Source organism: Rhinolophus sinicus, chromosome 16 (genome assembly GCF_057876585.1).
Source record: "Rhinolophus sinicus isolate RSI-liver-muscle chromosome 16, RSI-T2T, whole genome shotgun sequence".
Classification (NCBI taxonomy): Eukaryota; Metazoa; Chordata; class Mammalia; order Chiroptera; family Rhinolophidae; genus Rhinolophus; species Rhinolophus sinicus.
In genome coordinates, this window is record NC_142516.1 from 140,655,417 (window position 1) to 140,675,606 (window position 20,190).

Genomic DNA, 20,190 nt, shown 5'->3' on the forward strand with positions numbered 1-20,190 from the left:
GATCATATGACATTTGTCTTTCTGTTTCTGGCTTATTTCACTTAGCACAATGTCCTCCAGATCCATTTATGTTGTTGCAAATGGCAGGATTTCCTTCATTTTTAATGCTGAATATATTATATGTTATATATTTGCTATATGTAACACATGGCAAATATTAATTTTTAAAACACAGTCAGCCAATAGTTGTAGCTAAAATGGACATTCATATGGTGAGTCATACACATTAGCAGTAGCTAATTCTAACATCACTTGACTGAGTTATGTCATCTTGAGCCAAGAAATGCAACATTCACATTTTTTTAAGAACATATCAAAATGATCAATTTAATATAAAGAATGGAATTTCTATTTCTCTTCAATGAGGCACTTTAAGTACAGATGTGTTACTTTTGAACACTATAACAGAAATGCTTTGATAATAGGGAGGGACAATTAGGATCCAGTACATTTATATTTTGAGTGAAAATAACATGGGCACTCAAGTCATGTTAAATAGTGATTATGTATTTTCACTATTTGAAAATATTGGCTGGATAGGTCCAAATGATATTTGTGATATCTTGGAAATTTAAGTATGTTATCACTCACTGCTAGGTACAAGTATCGCTAATGAAAGTTTTCACTCAAAGAAAGACATGATTAAAATTAGCATGAACTAGAACTCTAAAGGAATCAATAATATGCAAAACGTTCTATCTTTTACTGTCCATTGACATACCATATACCTTTCACATAACACACACTTAAATGTTCCAGTTCCCAGCATTTCTATCTCTTACATTACTTTGATAATTATCCATTAAGATTAACACGTGTACAACACTTTTTTGGTACAGGAAACAGTGGTAAAAAAGAAATCGTCTTGCATTTGGGTGCCTTCTCAATAATGCTGGACATTTTCCAATGAACCCTTGGGTATTACCTAATTCTGCAGAGGTGTGATCTTTGATTGCTTTTGACTAAGGTATGTTGCAGCTCTGTAGAGATAGAACTTAAGCTGTAGAAAAGCGATAATGCAAATTAATTCCTCTCCAGAGCAACATAAATGACATTAATCTTGGCAGTACGAAATGTTTTTTTTTGTCAGAGAATATAAATCTCTGTAAATCAAATTTTCACTTGAACTGCTTTAATATCTTCTTAGTTTCCTTTTTACACAAAGAGCTGAATACAATCTTTTATACGTATTCAACATATATTTGTATGACCATGTTTTTACCTTTTTGAAAATTATACTTAACCATAACAGGGTGTGGTAATTGAGAATTAGCAAAGATGGCTTAACATTCTAGTAATAATCTAGTAAAAAATTAGATTCACTCCTTCATTCCAATATATTCTCCAACCTATGCAGTCTAGTTTCTATTTTTGTGCACACCACTTTATAGAAACATCATATGTTATGATAGTAAATAACAATTTACATGTCAAATCCAATAACTATATTTTGTGGCTTTTTCCTCCTACTGCACATTTCTGATGTATATAACTTGATCTTTTCTGCAGCATATGAAACCTTTGACTTCTCCCTCCTTGAAACAGTCATCTCCCTCATTGCCCTCCCATTCTTTATGTTATCCTTTCACTGCTCTCACAACTTCTCCTTTATAGACATAATTTCCTCCATCCTTCTACTAAATGTATGTACTTTTCATTCAGCATTTGCTTCTTGGCTTTCCCAGAATGTCTTCCCTGAGCAATCTCAAACAGAGACAAGGCTATAACTATCATTTATAAACTAATGATTTTCAAAGTTTTTATATGTAAAACACAATAACCACTTTCCTGAACTTCACACAAATACATTGAACTGCCTCCTGGACAGCACAGTTTGGATCTCCCAAGCACACCTCAAGACCAACACGTTTCATTCCTCCCCACCCTCCACATACTTTCCCATTTGGTCCTACTCCATATGACCTACCATCTAGCCACCTCCCTGCAAACCTTGGAGTCTGTTCATCATCGTGTTTTGATCATTTTACATCCTAACATCTCTAAAGTTTATGTCCTTTTCTTCATCTCAGTTAATTTTTCTCCATAAAGCCTCAACAACAACATCTTTCTTAAATATTGTAATCAATAGTCTTCTAAATACACTTTCAGGATACATCCTTCAGGAACTCCCATCTTCAGCATATACCGTGTTTCTCCGAAAATAAGACCTAGCCAATCAGCTCTAATGCGTCTTTTGGAGCAAAAAATAATATAAGAATTATAAAATATAATTATATATATATTATAGTAAAATAAGACTTGGTATTATATTATATTATATTATATTATATTATATTATATTATATTATATTATATTATATTATATTATATTACACTCGGTCTTATATTACAGTAAAATAAGACTGGGTCTTATAATAATTTTTGCTCCAAAAGACGCATTAGAGCTGATTGTCCAGCTAAGTCTTATTTTCAGGGAAATGTGGTAGTACTAGATTTTCAAGGACTGCAGGATCCTTCATGATACAGTCCTTATTTGTCTCTTCCTAGTTAAATACCTCCCAGTCATTAAGATCATGCACTCTTGCCATTTTGAAATTTACTGAACTCATCATTCTTCCTTACTGTTGTGTGGACATACTTTGATTTCTTTTTTGGCTAACTCTAAGGGGTCTTAAGGCTTCAGCTTAACGCCATCTACTCCAGGAAATCTTATGAACCCCTTCCCAGAAAATCTACACTGCCTGGCCTAGATACTGCCTGAATAGCCTTATATCTCCTCATTCCACAGTCATTTTCTATTTTCCCTAGATTCTGAGGCAGAGAATATTCTATGTATTCCATATTTTCATCCCTAAGTTACCTTACAGTATCTGGTGGGTTGAAAACATTCAATGAGCTCTTGTTGAGTGAGTCGATAAAGGAAGGAAGGGAAAACAGGAGAAATGAGAGGACATAAAGGAAAACAAATTTTTAAATAATTATTTAAATACTATTTTATATATTAATATAATTCAATCAATAATATTGATATATAAGTATATTTATAAAGCAAAGGTCATTAAATAATCTTTAATATTATTTTAATAACTCAGGGATATTGTTTTGCTGACCAACTCCTAATACAAACATATAAAAACTAGTGATTGTACCATCACATAACATATTAGCCATTGAATAAAAGCACATCAGTTTCATAGTCATTCATTTTTTATTTTTATTTCTAATTTATATTAAAGGGTATGGGCCATTGTTGTCTCACTGGCACCAGTCACCATCTGTGAGGTCAACCTCATTGTCAGGTTTCTCATTGATCCTTTCTATAGCAGCGAAGAGGTGTTGGTTGTGTTAGAACCATCAGTCCCGAGTAAAGGGAGCAGACGCGGTCATTAGGAGGAATTGGCAGCACTGTCTTTTCTTCTCCAGGCCACGGTGCTCTGCCAATTGTTACCTAATAGCACTCTTTTCCTTTTATTCATCAATTCTTTTTAAGTACCTCCCCATTTTTCTTCAGATGTGCCTTCTACACTTTCAGACTGGGTGACATTAAAAGAAGGCTGTGGCTGATTTATTTAAAACCATTTACAAAGCATCTAAAAACAGGACTGCTGAGTGGATCAGCTTCAGTGAAAATGACACAATGGATCATCTCTCAACCTGTGTTTATATGTAATGCATAATATATATATGGTGCTATAGAAAGATGTATCCTGCATCTAACCATAGATCTATATTATGAACAGAGATAGTTTAATCCCCAAACACTCCTTGTCTTTTACAGACTGCTGCAAATATTTGGGGTGACGCTGGTACCCTTGCAAACCCTCTCCTGCTGTCATAACTGCTACCCACCAAGTGTGATATCTGTACACTCTGGAGGTTTACGAGAGACCTGCCCTTATAAAATATTTAAGCAGCGTCTTGCTCACTCACACTATTCTTGGAAATGTTTCTGGCCGCATTAAGTGGTGACTCTCCTTATAGTAGTCCTTGGAGGCCATGGAGTTCTTGACCCTTCATCTTTTCTCTTCTTGCCTCTCTTCTGATTATCTTTAAAAACTTCTTGACTATCCTTCATGCCTCAATCTACTGGATTTTTCTTTTATTCATTACCCTCCGTGATTCATTCCCTAACTTAGAGATACAATAGATACTTTATATCCTCATTTTTGATTCCATATACTGCAGAAACTCTTTTGATTACAGTTTCCACAGATTTCATATTCTCTTGGCTCTTCTGACACTGCACTCGTTGGTTTTCATCTACAACTCAGGTCTTAAATACTAGTCATAACCTAGTGACATTCCAATATACATCTTCTGCCAGACTTTTCTCATATTCAATAGCTTATCAGCTTTGTTACCTTAGCAAGGTAGATACCTGGACCCACCACAATCGAAATTGAACTCATTCTCTTCCTTTGACACCTGCTTCTCCCCCACTATTATTTCTCAGTTAAAGGTACCTAACAGTGACCTGAGTCACCATACTGAAACCCAAGTTAGACCTCCAAAGTCAGCTCCAACTTTCATCTGCCTGAAGTCCTGTGTTTATATCGACTGATGCAAATTTCACATTCAAAATATCTCTTTGTCCACATCTGTCCTTTCAGCCCATTCAAATTCCCACTGTTTTGACTTTAGCTATGATCAAGTCACTTAAAACCAAACTCCACTTAAGTGCTAGAAGTAGTTCTGACCTACAGGGGATTCTGACCTCTGAGAGGATATTTGGCAATGTCTGGAGACAACTGGTTATTGTGATGGGAGAGGTGGACTGCTCCTGGAATCTAGTGGGTAGAACACAGGTACGCTGCTAAGTACACTACAATGCATCACTACAATGTTCAGCCCATCACGACATAGAATTATCTGGCCCAAAATTTCAAGTGTCAAGATTGAGAAACTCTGTGCTAGAGAGATCTAGCGCAGGGGTCAGCAATCCTTTCTGTAAAGAGCCAGATAGCAAACATTTCAGGCTTTTAGGCCACACAGTCTGTGTCAAAACTATTGAACTCAGCCTTTGTACCATGAAAGTGGCCATGGGCAAAATGCAAACAAATGAGTGTGCTATGTGCCAATGAAATGTTATTTAATAAGCTGGCTGCTGACTAGATTTGGCCCACGGTTCATAGTTTGCTGACCCCTGATCTAGCTTAAAGGAAAATAAAACCACATTATTTCACTGTCCTAAATGTTTAATTCCTATTAGTTACAGGATACATTTCAAGTTTTGTACCTGAAAATACCTGCTCCCATTTTCTTTGCTTGTTTTTACGTTACTGCAGTGAGAATGTCTTTCTCTGCACACCTTTGCACGCTTCTCACCTCCTTCCCTTTATGCACATTAGCTGTAACTAACCTCACCCTTAGTCACATTCTAAGTCTGGGAATTCCTCCATCATTTCCTTCAACGAGTTTATTTCTCATCATCACTCAAGACTCCTCTAGGGATTCTTTACAAGCAGTTCCATCTGGTAGATAACATGCTTTACTTCTAGGACACCCCACAGGACTATCTTATGTATTTATTCTCCCACTTAACTGGGAGATACTTCAGACTTGGGCAAGACATATTCATCTTTGTATCCTTAACATTTTGAATGGCCTCAGGTAGTTTGTAGGAACTCAATACTAATCCCAATGAGTAACTTTTATAGAGATGTCTTTGAGCTATTAAGTTTTTAGGTTTTTAGAGAATATGGGTAAGATTTAATGCAAGAAATGATGTTTAGAGGAGGAAAAATACAGGCGTAATATATTTTACTCTGTTAGCAAACACACACACACACACACCCTGACCACTGAAATGGAATGGTGATAGTACATAGTAAAGTCCAAAGTTATTTGCTTAAATCTTAATGTTTAAGCCCTATTCCTGACCTGATAAATGTCTGATAAGTGGCTACAGCAATATTTGCAGATAATGATTGTTATAAAGATTTCTGAGATAACATATGAGAAATGTAAGTGAAAGTTATTTTTTAAAAAGCATATCCTCCTATTCTTATTACTTATTCAATTTTGAAATACTTTAAGATTTTTTTAAAAAAGTCTCAGAGTTTCCCTGGGTTAAAATACTGGTAGACCATCAATAAGAGAATGGGAGATCTCTTGCTAACTCTTAAAATTCTACTGTGGCCAAAGCAGGTGTCACTTTTTTCTTGAACCAAAGCAGTGTGTGTGTGTGTGTGTGTGTGTGTGTGTGTGTGTGTGTACGTGCATGCAGGGTTGAGGGCAGAAAGTTCAAAAGTCTGTCTAGAACCATGTGCATAAATGTGCATTTCTTACCATTATGATCATAGAAGTTTCCAACCCTTAATTCCCTAAGAAGAAAAATGAAAGTCATTGGCTTCATGGACAACTTCTAACGTGCTTAATTTTAGCTTAATTAAAATCCCATGCACATTCAAACAAATATAGTATTTGCCTCCACTTCCTATTCCAATCTCTTGTCTAGCATCATTTTATAAAATACCCGCTGCTCTATGTTAACTTTTATATAGAAATACGAATCTGTTTAGGAAAAACTGGTATACATAATCTGAATAATCAACAGAAAAGTGTACCATTATCTAAGCTATCGAAAATTATCTTAAAAAATATAAGCTTTCAAAAAATACCATAATTTTAGGAAGTTCTCTGTTGGGACTATAAATTGTAGGTGCTCACAGAAACAATTTAATAGAAAAACTGCCCATTTAGTAGGAAACCAATATAAAAATTAAGTTCTCAGATTTCTGCTTCCAGTCAAGATGGAGGAATAGCTAATGGTTTCACCCTTTATCCGTAAACAATTTAAATAAAACTGGAGAAAATATGTGATGCAGTGGATACCAGACAATGAAGATCAGTAATCCCTGAAAGACAGGAAATAAATGAGTTAAAACCTACGACTGCCAAGGCTACTTCCTGGGGGAAGGTTCTAGGCTATGGACGAAAGAGGGGGGTCGTGAGTGAGGACTGAGGATTTCCCTGCGTTGAGAAGACGGCATGGGTTGATGAGGGCTGCCAAGGCAGTTTGAGTTCACAGAGCACAGAATCAGAGAGGGGACAGTTGCACGGAGAGAAGATTGTAGGGATCTTCAGAATTTCCTCCTCAAGTCTTCAGCAGAATACTGATCAACACATGCATATAAATAAACTACCTAAGTCCCAGAAGAGAACCACCCAGATGGATGGGAGGGAACCATCCCAGGGCAAAGACAGGAAGGAAGTAGGGCTGTTCCCATCACCCAGAGTGCAAAGCTACATAATTCAAGGGGCGCTGGATAGAGAACTCAATCATTTTGCATGAAATAAGTAGACTTAGATTACATAGTGGTCTGGTTTTACCTAACAAAGCTTAAAAGCAAAACCTCAAAACAACAAACTGTTTCCAAATGACTTGTTTCCTAGACCAAATTCAAGAATATTTATAGAAATGTACAAATATATACCACCTGAGAAAGTAGAATTCATAATATCTAGTATCCATTCAAAAATTACCAGACATACAAAGAAGAACAATATCTAAAATAAAGAGAAAAATAAATCAACATTGACTTAGAAATGGCAGATGAGATTAGTAGACGGATAGATACTAAAAGAAAGAGAAAAATATGTTAAAGACATGAAGGGTGTTTAAAAGATCCAAACTGAACTTCTAGAGATGAAAACTATAGTAACTGAAGCAAAAAATATATTGGATTGCATTAAATGTTGATTAGATATCACAGAAGAAAAGGTTAGTGAATCTAAAGCAAAGCAATAGAAACGATCCAAAATGGAACAGAAAAAAAGACTGAAAAAGATGAACATCAGTGACTTGCACCAAAAAATGATGAGCACCAGTTATATGCAGGACTGCTGCAAGTATCTAATGTACACATAATTGTAGTTTCTGAATGAGAGGAGATAGAGGGAAGATAGAAAATAAACTTTATGATATTATAGACAAACATTTTTTAAATTTGATGAAAGCTATAAATTCATAGATCCGTGAAACTCTTAGATCCAAGAAGCATGATGATCCCGTAGCATAAGAACCATGAAGAAAATGACACAAAGGTTCATCATACTCAAATTACTCAAAAACAGTGAAAAAGAGAAAATGCTAAAAGCACACAGAAGCAAAAATCGTGTATAGGAGAACAAAGCTAGGAATGACAGCCAATTTCTTCTTGGAAAAAGAGCAAGACAAAGGAGTAATACACTTAAAATACTAAAAGAGGGGTGGCTGGTTAGCTCAGTTGGTTAGAGCGTGGTGCTAATAACACCAAGGTTGTTGGGTCCATCCCCACGTGGGCCACTGTGAGCTGCGCCCTCCTTAAAGAAAAAAAAGAAAGAAAGAAAGAAAGAAAGAAAGAAAGAAAGAAAGAAAGAAAGAAAGAAAAAGAAAGAAAAAGGAAAAAAATACTAAAAGAAAAATATGTCAACCTAAAATACCTTACCTCATGAGAATATCTTTAAAATATTTTTTTAATAAAATAAAAATAAAAGTGAGAATGTATAATACAACACTAAGAGTGAATCTTAATGTCAACTATGGACTTTTTGGGTGATGATGATGTGTCAATGTGGGTTAATCAGTGGCGACAAATGTGCCACGGTAGTGGGGGATGTTGGTAATGGGGGAGGCTGTGCATGTGTGGGGACAGGGGAGATATGGGAACTCTCTGTACCTTTCAGTCAATTTTGTTGTGAACTTAAAAGTGCTCTAAAAAATAATCCATAAAAATTCATTAAACATAAAAACAAATGAAGGTGAAATAAGTATAAGATCCATATACACACAGCTTGGAGGTATGTCATAGCTTCATGGAAAGCTTTATTGTGTCACTTTTCAGAGCTCCTCCTACTTCCTGGTCCCTCTAGACATTTCTCATTTCCTGGGTCTTTCCTTTTCTGTCCTCCAGCCTGAAGTCTGGGGCTCATTACCTGTCTCCACTGTGGGCCTCCGTGACTGCACCTGGGGCAAGCTGCAGACTGACATTAAAATGAAAAGATCAGTAGGGTTTACCCCCCTTTCTAGACACTACTGTTCTAGGGGAGGAAAGGTTTCCTCCCTCAGAATATTAGGTGGCTCCCGGCATTCTGCTACAGGACTGATTGGGATGAGACAGGAGAAAATGGACATAATGAAAAACAGAGTATTTCCACATGCTTTGAGATTCATGAGTTTCATGTCCTGTTCCTTGAGCCTGAAGTTGAGGACTTCTCCTAGAGCTGTTTTTGTTGGCACCAATACCCACTTTTGCGTTTAGGGCTGCCTGGATTCCAGGACAGGAAACATTGGGTGAAAAAATGGTAAATTCACCATCATCAGTGCTACGGTGCTGTTTAAACAAATAAAGGGAATTTTGCATTGAATGCTTCCATTAGAAAAAAAGAAAGCTTTCTTAACTCTAATCTGAACTTCCACCCTAAGACTGGAAAAAGAAGAAATAAAGAATCCTAAATCAAGCAGAACAAAAGAAATGATAAAGATAAGAGTGGATATCAATTAAATTGATTTGAACAATCTGTTAGTCCAGACTCATTTTATAATAGCAAAACTTAAAATATTTAGACATAAACTGAACAAGAAATGTTCAAATCTATGAAAAAATATTTATTTATTTATCTAGCTAGCAATTAAATTTATTGAGATAACATTGGTTAATAAAATTATAGGTTTCAAGTGTACATTTCTATAATCATCTCTATATTGCATTGTGTGTTCACCACCCAGAATCAGTTCTCCTTCCATCACCATATATTTGACCACCTTTTCCTTTTCTACCACCTCTTACCCTCTGGTAACTGCTAAACTGTTGTCTGTGTCTATGTGTTTTTGTTTCTGCATTCATTTATCTTGTTCATTTGTTGCTTTCAGCTTTATAATATACACAGTGGACTATTACTCAGCCATAAGAAAAGATGAAATACTGCCATTGAGACAACATGGATGGATCTTGAGATTATCATGCTGAACAAAATAAGTCAGATACAAAAAGTCAAGAACCATAAGAGGAAAATTTTTTAAGTTCCTGAAATGTAAATATGTACATTTGAGCAAATTGATATATACTATGTTCTTGGGCAGAAAAAAATTAACATTGTAAATGTCAATCTCCGTAAGTTAAAACAAAAACAAAAACAATACAGGTAATCAAAATCAAAAGCTGGTTCTTTCTCTGAATAAATAAACATAATTAATAAAAGTCTAGTAAGACTGGTAAGAAAAAAAAAATACAGAAGACACAATTACCAGTATCAGGAGCAAAAAAGAGGATATAATCACTGACCCTACAGATATTAAAAGAATAATAATGGAATACTACAAACAACTCTACATAGATAAATTTGTCAACTTAGATAAAATAGACCAATACCTTAAAACCCACAAATTACTAAACTACAACCAAGATGACATAGGCAACAAGAATACCTCTAAACCATTAAAGAAATTGAATTCATACTTAAAATCCCTCCAAATAAGAAATCTCCATACCCAAATGGTGTCACTAGAAAATTCTACAAATATTTAAAGAAGAATTAATAGAAACTGTACACAATCTTTTCTACAATATGGAAGTCAGCACACAGTTTTGGTGAAAATGTTTGCAAATCAAATAACTAATACACATGTCTTCAGAATCTATAAAGAACTCTAAAAAGCAATCAACCCAATGAAAAGTTAGGCAAGATATTTGAATATAAAATTCAACAACAAAGACATATGAATAGCAAATGAGCTCATGGAAAGATGCTCAATATCATTAGGCATTAGAGAAATGCAAAATAAAATCACAACGAAGTATTAGCACATAGCCATTAAAATGTTGAAAATGAAAAAGGCTGATTAAACTAAGTGTTGGAGATAAAGCAACTGGAACTCTCATATCCTGTTGGAGGGAATACAAATTGGTATGATCATTTTGGAAAACAGTTTCGCAGTTTTTTAAAAAGTTAAAAATACCTTAGTCATATGTCTCAGCCATTCCTCTCTACATTTATACTTCTCCACCCCCCAAATGAAAACATATCCACATAAAGACTTGTACAGTGTTCATAGTGGTTCTCTACTTGTAATTACCAAACACTGGGAGCAACCCAAATACCTGTCAACAGGTGAGTAAACATATAAAAGGAATAATAATACTCAATGAACTATTGATACACAACTGCATGGGTGATGTCAAAATTACTATGCTGAGTGAAAGAAGCCAGACCGAAAAGTCTACCTTATGATTCCATTTATAAGGTATTATAGAAAATGAAACTGACTTATAGTAAATAAAAGCATATCAATGCTTGTTTGGGGATAAGGAAGTAGGGATGGGAAAGAAGGGGAAACTATAAAAGGGCATGAGGAATCTTTTTGGGATGATGGATACGGTCACCATCTTGATTTGTGGAATGGTTTTTAGGATGTACATTTATGTTAAAAACTTGTCATTTTTTTAAAACCAAAAAACAGGTGCAGTTTATTGCATGCCAATTATATTTTATTAAAACTGTTAAAAGACTTTAGAAATAAATTTACATTCACAAAAGGAATTCAGAGACTCTTAACAAAAAATCTGTCCTGCATGCCTATAATAGAAACCCAAATTCTCACTCCTTCTGATGTTTAGTTTGCATGTTAAGTAAACACCAGAGCAGTATCTTCTCTTGGTGGAAAAAAGCTGGGGAGATGGAGTCACATGAAGTGAGTTTCAGATTTTGATGGGAATTACATATAGCTCACATAACTGCTAGAAAATAAGAGTATATAATGCATGTTTTGACACGTTTTGACATAGTATCCCATCAACAGCAAAAAACTATTAAGTATTAGTCATTCGTATTTGCCATGTTACATTTTTGATGTTACAATTATGAATATATTTAATGGGTAAAAATTATTCTCAATAGGATATACTGAAGGGTAGGGAAAAAAACATCTATTATTTGGTGATTATGTTTGTAGCCTTTCCAGTGAAATTTGATCATAATACATAGTTTACTTAGTATCCTAATGGTCAATTCACGTCCTAAATTGCCACATTTCTATATATGCCTACAGTTATATATTGGTTAAAAGTATATAAAAACATGGAGCTGTATCTGAAAACATATATTTCTATATTTTTCCTAGGAATAAATAGATACCCTTTATCTCTGAATAACAGGCAGATTAAAACATACACTAAATAAAATAATTTCATTTTTTTCTCAGTATTTTTGAGTACAGATCACCAAATTCAGACTCCGTAGTATGATATAAAGACGTTCCATTATTTCACCCGATACTCTTAACATTTGGCAATCCTTAATGTAAAAAAACAACAACAAAAAACAAAAAAACAAAATGGAAACTTATGAAAATAATAAATTTGAATACCCTAGTCTAAAAGAATTGGAAAAGCACTCAATTAACTAGTGTACCTAAGAATTCCTTGTACATAGTAGATAACCCATAAATTTTTGTGGAAGAATGAGAAGAAAGAAGGTGAGAGTAAAGGAAAGAGGGAAAGAAAAGGGAAGAGAAGAGAGAGGAGAATGCTTAAAATTGTGATTCCGGAAATGTCATGGATACTTAAGAGGTAATCATTTTTGTCAATCCTCAACATTTGTTGTTTACCTAAAATTTAAATTTAACTGAATATCTTGTATCTTATCTGGCAACCTTACCTACTGTCCCAAACTCCATCTAGCCACCCAAAATTGAAAAAACAAAACAAAACAAAAAAAACAGAAAAAACCTTAGTGAGTCTACTGAACTGCCATGTTTGACAGGCACTGATTTAAAGAATTTGGTCTGAAGAATACGTGTGTGTGTGTGTGTGTGTGTGTGTGTGTGTGTGTGTGTATGTGTGTGTTTACTGACACAGATTTTATGAACATTAGCAGAGGCATAAGGAGAAGAGCATTCCCTGGAAAACACTCAGTGATAATTTCAATTTTTATCAATTATTTCAAGAACAACAACATAATTATTGGGCAGAAACCTAACACAGGCCCTGTGTTAGGTCCTGGGAGCACAGTCTAAAATAAGAGACTGGCATATACCACTAAGGTTGCATCTAGATATGATTGTGAGAAGATATTATGGTACAGTGAGAAGGCAAACTCTTTATCCCAATAAAGATCTTTTCTATTCCAATAATAAAGAGCTGGAATGGGAAAAGACACGTTTAATATTGTATTTCTAAGGTACATTAAAGCATGCCATGCTTTACTTGGAGTAGTGATCAAAACATAACTAAGAATCAGAAGTCAGCATATAAAAGTATCTAATTAAACAGTACTGAACTGTTAAATTCAAGTATGGGGAGATGATTATGGCATTATTGTTGGTCTTGACAATGGGGTGTACCGGGCATAGAAAATGGATTATCCTGTATCTGCTCCAAATACACCTTTCACTGGGACAGAGCCAGATTTTGTAAAAGACCACATAATGACTCCTTGTAAAACATCGCTTCCTGAAAATTCTATAAAAGTCAACCTTACAATGATGTGTAGGTCATCTCCAATGGAAAATGTATAGCTGTAACTTTCTTGTTTTACTGTCTTGTGAAATAATCATTGCTTGATTAAATCTAATGTATAAATAATTACTTCCATTTCTTAGCTTCACAGAGACCTCAAGGAGGTTCCTTCAGAAAAAGGGAGGACATGACTTTGATGAATGTCGTATTTGGAAGGGGACTCTGAGTTTTAGTGTTATGATGATCAGAGCTAGAAAAATGTCACATTGCCCCTAATTCTAACCATCTGTCAGTTGTTGAGATTGCTGAAATCACTTCTTTTAAAGTATTTTCTTCTTGAGTCCCTCACTATGTGCATTGATAATTTTCAGGTCATTCTGTATGATTCATCTTTCTGCAAATTTCTTTGTTTTGAATGTATTAAAAGTTCCTTCCTAATATAAGTTATTCCATTTTTGACAGCTGTGGAGAAAGTAGCTGAGATCTGGTACAGAAATATGTTTTTTGTGTTTTTTTTTTGGTCACAAATGGAGAGAAATTTGTGAGAATATTAATTTAAAGTTTAAAAACTATGTTTTAAAACTATGTATTTTTTTAAAAAAAACTATGGATTTACTAATAATAAATTACTTTCATTCCAAAATTGAATTCTGCTAAAAATAGACAGCTTTACTTTATATAATCTAAACATTTACTTATTAAATTGTTACAAAAGTAAGTTTTCAAGTTTAAGTAATACGGTCTTACAATTATGTAGTTGTGGTAGAGGATTCAAGTGAGTATATTGTAAAATACTGTAAAGTGTGTCAGCTCTAACTGTAAATTACCCTTAGTTAAAAAACAGCTTCTCTCCTAAACACAGATCATCAATACAGTGTCTATTGTGATTTGGTGTTTTTATTGCTAAAAATATTCCTACTGCATAAATCGTCCTCGGCCTTTGCCATATCACAGAAGGTGCTTTTAGTTAAAGCATTTCAAAGAACAAAGAAAGAAATATCAAATGATGCCATTTTAATCAATGAAGGAGTACAAATCTATGCATCGTTGTATAGTTATGACACGGCTAGAAATTTCAGAGAATGACTCACAGTGCTTTTTGGGAAGTGAGAATATTTTAAACTGTGACAAAAAGGCAAGACTAGGATCATTATCTTACACTAAAGTCTAGATGGCTACCTTAAAATATTTAGGCACAATAAAACCAAAAATTGCATGCTGGTTAGATAATGAAAACAACTATTTTGGCCCACCAATGCATGTCATATAGGATATCAATGAATGCTATTATCTTGGACACAAAATTTATAGCTCAACCATAAAACTATACAGAAAACTAAACCATTATTCATTCATGTCTAGGTCATTCAACAAATATTTGTTGGCCACCTATTATGTGCATACAGAAGTTCTTCCTTAACAGGCCTTAGAGTCCACTGGAAATGGCTAAAGAGATTAAAGAATCCTAGTAGAAATGAGATGAGTTGCACAAGAAGATACGTGCAGGGTAAAGATAGTTGGCGGTGACCAATGGCCTAGCTTGCCAGGGACAGTACCAGTTTATGCCTGATTTCCTGTCAAAATTATTCCTAATGCCCCATTTCACTATAAAACATGCCCTGGTTTGGTCAATATATTATACGGTCACCCTTGTCTTCAGTAACATAAAGTATTATATTATAGAGTAATTCTGCCTATAATATACTTCTCTAGAGACGAGGGGTACAGTCTTAAGTTTAGTGTGTATGAAGTTAGTGCTTAAATAACCTCATGTCACCTATTTACTCATTGGATTCTCAAGTGAAGATGATGAGACTTGACACTGAGGTAACAACAGCACATGAGGCCTGAATTAGCCACATCCATCAAGAGGACTACTATGGACAAAATATGTGTGTCCCCACCCCAAAATTCATATGTTAAAAGTCCTAATCCCCAATGTGACTTCATATGGAAAGAGCCCTTAAGAAGGTAATTAAGGTTAAAGAAGGTGATTACGGTTAAATGAGGTCCTAAGGGTGGAGCCCTAATTCAAAAGGACTAGTGTCCCTTTAAGAGTGACCAGAGAATGCTCTGTGTCTGTGTCTCTCATCCTCACTCTTGCTCTTACTCTCTCACTCACTTTGCAGGCACGCACCCAGGAAAGGTTATGGCAACACACAGTGAGAAGGTGGAGAGCAACGCAAGGGGTGAGTTCTTACCAGACATCAACCCTAATGGCATCTGGATCTTGGACTTCCAGTCTCCAGAACTGTGAGAAAATAAATGTCTGTCGTTTAAGCCCCCAGGCTCTGGCATTTTGTTATGGCAGCCCAAAGAGACTAATATAATTAATTCCTGCTCAGACTGTTACACCGAAGGGTCCAGCTCAACCAAGATTTCTGGGACCTCTACCTAAGACTGAACCAAGTAAGAAAATGAAAAGATGATTCAGGGGTAATAATTTCACATATGCATATGCAAATCTGTGCATTTAACTCAACAAGACAAGATAATCAGATTTGGGATTTGAATTCCTTTGGAACGGAATATCTCTGGACTTTAATTTATAAGACGTTTTAATCTTTGAACTTTCATTTCTCACTGGGAACTTAAAAAATGTAAGAAGATTTAGAGTCAAATTTGGGAAATATCTAAGCTACTGTGATTTTGTTATTTGAATTGTTCTTTTATTTTAACGTTTTTGTTTATTCTGATTGCAGAATACCTGATGGACTCTATTAGCCAATGTACGCGGACAGGGTTTGGGATGGGAAATAAAATGTATTCACCACCTTGAATACAGAGCGGCCTTGGGATCAGTTAAAGCAATTCATTGTTGGCCCACTTCAGAATCTTTGGTGCAACATCTGTGTTGCTTATCAGTGGTCAGAGGGACACACAGAGAAGCAGTGGGGTGCTCATAAGGATGAGAGAAAGAATGTTCTGAAACCAGAGTTACCCCTCAGGGGTATAACCACACCCCTAGTTATGTACAGGCTTACTGGAAGACTCCAGGGGTTCCAGAACACAAAACACTGCAGAGGCACCGTGGGCTTCGGTGCAGACATGGCCAAGTCCAAGAACCTCACCACATATAACCAGTCCCGAGGACGGCAGAGAAATGGCATCAAGAAGCCCCGATCACAAAGATATGACTCTCTTAAGGGAGTGGACCCCAAGTTCCTGAGGAACATGCAGTTTGCCAAGAAGCACAGCAAGAAGGGCCTGAAGAAGAGGCAGGTCAGCTTCGCCAGGGCCATGAGTGCAGGGGCTCAGGCTATCCAGGCCCTCCTAAAGCCCAAGGAGGTCAAGTCCAAGATCTCACAGGGTGGCAGCCACATGATCAATCGGCTTGCCTACGTCACTCACCCCAAGCTTGAGAAACGTGCTCTTGCCACACACACCGCCAAGGAGCTCAGGCTCTGGAGGCCAAAGGCCAAGGCCAAGGCCCAAACCAAGGATCCATCTGTGGCTGCCACTGCAGCTCTGCCTCCAGCTCAGGCTCAGGCTCTGGCTCCCAAAGGTGCCCAGGCCCCCATGAAGGCCCCAGAGCATAGGCCTCTGTCTGCCGACACGAGGCTGGAAGAACTGGTGTGACCCCTGGGCTGCTGTCTGCACTCAGCTGGGGACCTCCTGTGCTATTTATACAAATAAACCTGAGCAGGCTCTATCAAATGAACAAACAAACAAACAAACAAGCAAACAAACAAAAACACTACAGAGGGTTAGCCAAGGAAACTTCCTCTTCTTTTCTTATGTTTCCTTAGAGATGGAGGTAGGGTGACCCTCTGCTCCACTCTAATCCTTTACACTTCACAAGGGAAGGTGAAGTGACAGACTAATCTCATTGGTAATTTTGGTGAGAATGAAACCTAGAGCATTCTCACCTGCTTGTGAACAAACTGCTTGCAAAGAAATTTTTCCTCAGGTTCTCCAAGCTCCAAGCCTTACCTGAACAGCCTCCTTCATTGGAGATCAACCTGAGTCCAGGTTGTCTGTAACCGGGAGGTAAATCTACCTAATTCTGGGGTTCTGCTAGCAGGCACTTCTGTCTCTTTCACCAAGCAATGTCCTTCCTATGTGCAGGACAGGTTTTATTTTGATCTCTCCTTTGCCTTACTTTTTTGTTTTCTCACTTTGGTAAAAGATTGGATAAGGAATAAGATGATATTGATTAGGTCCCCTCAAATATCCCAGTGATGACCTGCAGTTAAATTATTAAGACCATTCAGATATAATGAATGAAAACTATCACCTACTAATACTCACATTAAATAACACTGTTGTTTTATAAACAGAATTAAATGACTTATAAGTAATGAAACAAGCAACTTAAAGGTAATTATTTAAAACTAGTTTGGTCCTGAAAGCAAGGTCATTTTGTGATCGCTTTGCCTGATTTAACTTATCATTAAAAATATTAAGCTACATTACTGGAGGAAAGTAGGGAAGCACAGATATATCAAATATTAAATAATAAGATTTGGGATTCTGGGACTGAATTTTTTAATTTAATCTCAAAATTGTATTAAAATTACAAAGCATTTTGAATTCACACTGAAAATAGCTTCTTGTCCATCTTTCTGTAATAGCAATAACCACCCTGATTTCATTTGTTTTATACTGAATGCTAACTCAAGTGGGGTTATATAGTCTTTTTAAGCCAGTTAGACTGGTCGGTTTTTGGTATTATTGCCAAGGTGGTTAGAAAGTTATTAAAGCCTTTTTGCTTGCAGTTTTACATTATTTTAAATAAAAATATGCAGTTCTCCATTTTCAAGAATCACTCTTCTAACTCTTGTTTGAGCTAAATTTTCAGACGTTATGACTGATCCATCCACATTCTATATCACCCAGATGCACTGTCGCCACTGCCTAAGTTGGCAAGACAGCTGGTGCGTATGAGAATAACCTGTAATCCAGGAAAGTCAACAAAATTATTTGGATTGTTATTTTAGGAAACAGAACAAAGATAATCCAGAGTGAAGGACCCAGCACTGAATTTTAGAAATCTCCGTGGAATTCTTTTCCCCATGAATGTCAGTGCTCTCCTGGCATTCCTGTCCTATGGCCCGTGGGTGCTCACGACAACCAGGCACAAAGAGATGGAAGATCATAGTAGGAAAAGTAAAAAGCGCAACTACTTTGGAATGGGGCCAATATCAACACAACTATTGCACTGTAGAGGGGTTAAAACACTCTCAGGGATGAGGCATGAGACTTTGAACCAGTACCTAACTCCTCGGGAATCTCAGTTTCCCAACTATAACCCAGGAATGACGCTAATGATACTATGCATGGGAGTGTTACCAGGATTTAATGAGATTATGCTTGTGAAGAGTTCAGTTCAGTGCCCAGTGCCTGGTCAGTGCTGATACATATTATTTAAAGCAAATTTAAATAAAAGTCCTGGTACTTATTAACTACATAATGATGAATATCTGTATAATGAGAAAGTTACGTGGAAAGGTTATTATGAGGGACAGAATAATGAGTACAAAGAGTAGCTTTAGGGTTTGACATCACAGTGGTACCCAATGGTGCTGCCCGTGATGCTACTGCTGCTTCCCAAGTCATAATGACCATTTAATTCAGTGAAATGCTTGTATAAAGTAAGAGTGAATGAATAATGAAGAAATGAATGATGAATGGATGAATGGATGCTGTTATGGGCGATCATATAGCTGATTAGAGTAAAAATTAGGATCTAAACAAGATTATGAAGTATAAAAGCAAACATCAAAATCAACTTTCATCATCTGTCCTTTTTACTATAAAGTTTGTTTTCCTGATTCTATCAGAAAGGGGGTGAATGGGACCAGATAAACAATTAGCTGCCCTTGGATTAAAACCACCCACCTTCTGTTTTTGTCAATAAAGTTTATCGGAACACTGGCTCACCCATTTATTTATATACTGTCTACGGCTGCTTTCTGCCACAAGGTAGAGTTGTAGCTGCATCAGAGACCGTACGGCCTATAAGACTACAATAGTTACTGCCTGGCCCTTTACAGTAAAAGTTTGCAGGTCCCCAGAATAGATGATGGTGGGGGGAAATTTATGATTCATAAGCCACTGATCAGGGCAACAAATTCCCTTTAAAGATATACTTAATTACGTTGAAGTTGAAATGACCTCTGGAATCTATTACTTATACCTCCCGCTCCTATTTTATATCCCATTGGAAAGTAACAAGTTCTTTTTCCTCCTAAAAGTCATTAAAATCTTAGACAATCAACCAATCCTGCATAAGGTTTTCAGCAGAAAGAATACAGTTACATTTGGCAAAATTACACTGAAGCAAATTTATTCTTTGCCAATTAAAGCTCTTAGAATATTTAATAGCTCCTGAATTTATTAATTCACATTTCTATTAAAGCTGTATTGACGGTAACTGGCATCCCTTCCATGTTAACAAGGAAAACTTTTAGAAGATTCCAACCCATATCTGTAACTGATGATTCTGCTTCATTGGGCAGCTACTGCCCATTAGTTTAATCCAATAAACTGAAGTGTGTCTTCTTTCGTCCCTCTCCCCACACCCAATTTAATCATAGCTGCGTTCTTTCACAGCTTGACCTTTCAGCAACAACTGTGTCATTGACACAAGCTAAATGATTCAGACTATTTCTAACAGGGATCTCGTCCAGTAACAATCTGAAAACACAGATCATGCTCCCTCACCATGCCAAGCATAATAGCAATCCTTGTGGTGCTTTTACTGGACAAGTCCTTCTGTCTTTTCCAAATAAGGTCACCTAATTAAAGGGTCAACCTTTCCCTGGAGTGATGTTGTCCTACTTTCCCCTTC

The 20,190-nt window shown here is 36.2% G+C and overlaps 1 protein-coding gene and 1 pseudogene across 3 annotated transcripts in view; one reads left to right on the forward strand and one right to left on the reverse strand.

The window, feature by feature from the left end:
• Nucleotides 1-20,190, reverse strand: part of MYO16 (myosin XVI) — a 548,145-nt gene that overhangs the window by 110,299 nt on the left and 417,656 nt on the right. The gene's annotated exons all lie outside the window — the stretch shown is intronic.
• Nucleotides 16,045-17,088, forward strand: LOC109447071 (large ribosomal subunit protein eL29 pseudogene; annotated as a pseudogene).